This window comes from Tachypleus tridentatus, chromosome 13 (genome assembly GCF_004210375.1).
Source record: "Tachypleus tridentatus isolate NWPU-2018 chromosome 13, ASM421037v1, whole genome shotgun sequence".
Lineage (NCBI taxonomy): Eukaryota > Metazoa > Arthropoda > Merostomata > Xiphosura > Limulidae > Tachypleus > Tachypleus tridentatus.
In genome coordinates, this window is record NC_134837.1 from 229,561,069 (window position 1) to 229,564,632 (window position 3,564).

Consider the following 3,564-nt stretch of genomic DNA (forward strand, 5'->3'; position numbering starts at 1 on the left):
AACAAAAAAGCCAACACTTATATTACTCTGAATTTTAAACAAATGTTTGTATTAAGTAAAATTACCAGACAATTACATCAATTTATACTTAAAACCTATATTTTCAATTCAATCTTTGATGGAGGTAAATATCGCGAACTTAAAAATAAGGTTTTTAGACTCACTACAAAGCAAATATCAAACCCATACCTTTCTGTTTCAAACGTTTTGGTATAATAAACTTGAGCAGCACCTTATGTCACACAACGTATAATCTCACTAATTTAGAACGGCTTTATGACACGATCCACAGTTCAAAACAATGAACAGTTATTTATGTGATAAATGGTTCATCACATTAAGAGTTGTTTCAAATATCTTACAGCTTAAATAATAGCCAGTATATATGAATACATATTGTAGGTACTAGTTTCATGTTAACCTATGCTGAAAGCGTGACTTGTTTTATTTGTTTCTGGTTGCACCTTTGTATATAGTTTGAGCTTATTTCATACTTAAATGCATACAAAATTTCAAGAGTTTGAACAAATATTTCTTATTGTTGAAACGAGATTAATAGTTTTAGTTGAAACAAAATCTATATTTTCGTATTTTGCTTACATGTTTTCAGATATACCAGCGTCGATATTTAAATCTTCACTGTGAATTAAAGGTTAGTGATGACTTCCAATTATTCACTTATGCAGTTATTCAATTATTATTAGTGATTTTCATGAAACATTTCTAAACAATGTAAGCATGACGACTACATTCGTTTATTTAGTTTATAATTATGTACAATCTACAGTACAGTACATAAAAACTGACCAATAAAGTTTCACACTTCAAACTTATGTATGATAATAACATTGCTAACATTGTTTTTTGTGAAGCTATTACTTGTTTACATTAAACGTTTTTTTTTTCACATTATAAGTTCAATGCAGAGTTTATATTATACATTATTTATATTCCAAAGACAAAAATGCAAAAGTAAACAATTTTATGAACCAGTGTTCCTGGAATGTATTATGATTTGTAACACATGTCCCTATTTTGACCTTTGACTCGTGTTACAAGACCCTTGGAATAACCTGATACCTTTCCACAGCGTGGCGTGAAACGAATCAGAAGTGCTTCTATTTACTATTGTGGGCGAATTTGTCGCCGTAATTTAATTGTATTACGTAAAAGCATCTACTGGTGAAGCAAAAACACTTATAAAATTTCTATATATGACATAAAGTTGTATGTATTAGTACAAAACTTATGCTAGTCAGATGTCTTGGAAACTTATTAAGGGCCTAATATTTTGTGTTTGTATTCTTATATGGAAAACACAAGAGTTTCTAAACACAGATATGATATTCGACCAGATGTCACCTTTCGACAACACATAAAATAATAAGTGTTACATTCTTATATTACTTAGTCTATGTAAGAGAAAAGAACTATTTAAAAATTATAAATTTTGTACTTTGATTTGTTTAATAAATACATTTACAATATATTTTATTCGAGCACACAGTTCCATTTGGCAAAGTATAAAATGTTCAGTGTTTCCAAAGCATTAAATATTTGTGGAATTGTTCTACTGAAAAACTGATTATTTTATACATACAGACCATGCTACAAGTAAGGCTGTTCTGATAAACACATGTGTTAGATGCTTTTTTCTAGTTAAGTTGTGTGTCAGTTACGCTCTAAGAAAACTGTTTTGTAAGAGTTTCATTTTATTGCTCAAGCAAGAAAGAATTTACACGGATATGTCGCTGATGTAAAATTAAAAATAAATTAGAATATAATGCTCCATTATTTGTTTGGACGTACTATGTTTTATTTGGTCCTTTTAACACAAAGCCACTTTGAGTTATCTACTGCGTTTACCGCCAGGATTCGAACGACAGATGTCAGCTTTGCACACGCGTAAACTTATTACTGACGCATTATATTAGTGTGATATATTTGCATGTTTAACATAACTATGGAAAACTATTTTTTTTCAGGGCTACTCAAATTAAATTTTAAGCTAAATTACTATATGGATAATAATGTAGATAAACCAAAAATTGTTATACGTAGTGTCAAAGTGTAACAATTCTGATGAAATGTAAGATATTATTTGTTGGTATGAATTAAGATTGCATTGCTTATTACTGAATGCTGAAATTAAATTACAATACATAAAGGGTGCCAGATGGTACAATAAAAGAAATCAATTATCACCTAGAGTTTGGTTTGAATTTCGCGCAAAGCTACACGAGGGGCTATCTACACTAGCCGTTCCTAATTTAGCAGTGTAAGACAAGAGGGAAGACATCACCACCCACCTCCAACTCTCGGACTACTCTTTTACTAACGAAAAGTGGGATTGACTGTCACATAATAATGCCCCCCATGACTGAAAGGGCGAGCATGTTTGGTATGACGGAGATTCGAACTCGTGACCCTTATATTACGAGTCAAGTGCCTTAACCATCTGGTCATGCCGGGCTTATTACCTAGCGAAAAATAAGAGTTACTAAAAAGATTAATACAGACTTATATCATTAAATCATTTAATTTTGTACAAATACATGATTATCCATTAAATTTATTATGATAAAATTAACTTTTATATTATCACACTCTTCTAGGAGTTTCAAAATTATTAATTACACTCTTAGGTGAACACAGTTTGGTTTGTTCTGAATTTCGCGCAAAGCTACACGAGGGTTATTTGCGCTAACCGTTCCTAATTTAACAGAAATATATTACAGAGAAGACAGCTAGTCAAGATTACCCACCGCTAATTCCTGGGCTACTCTTTTACCAAAGAATTGTACGATTGATCGTCGCTTCATAACACACATATGGCTCAAAAGACGAGCATATTCGGCGAAGGGGATTGGAACACGCGACTTGTAGATTGTAAGTCAAATGCCCTAACTAGTAGGCCATGCCAGGCCTTGTATATACACTCTGAACTCTCAGGCCTCTTGGTGGCACTTAAGATAATTTAAATTCTTCTGGTGGTAACATAACCATCTGACTGATTCCACTACAAGTTTACGACGTTATAGGTTACACCATCTCCCTCATCTCTGAACAACAGTTTTTGATTTCAAATTCCCGAGCACCCTTCGCTAGAGCGGTCCCTCTCTACATAAAGTAGAACGGTTCAAGTATCCCTATCTAAGTGTAGATCTTGTTTCTTCATATATTTCTTTTATGGAGCTACATTTCTCACATACAAGTTTCTAACCTTCTTTTAGTTGTATTTTATATTCGACGATTTCTACTTCTGCTCGAATCACTTTAAAGCTGTTTTGAAATAAATCCAATTCTAAGGAGATTCTTAACATTTCATTTAAGTATTGAAGTTAATACAACTGTTGTGCATTATTTATACATATCAATTTATTTATTCGTTAAATATCTATTATGTGTGTCCCAAAACAACATAAAATGTGTTTTTATTTTTTAAAGACAAAGAAGTATGTGATAAAATGTATACTTACTGTTCTGTGCATGATTGTAAATTTACTTTTCACTGGACTTTAGCCAAGTATGATTTTTCTGTTATAAAACACACAACACAGAAAA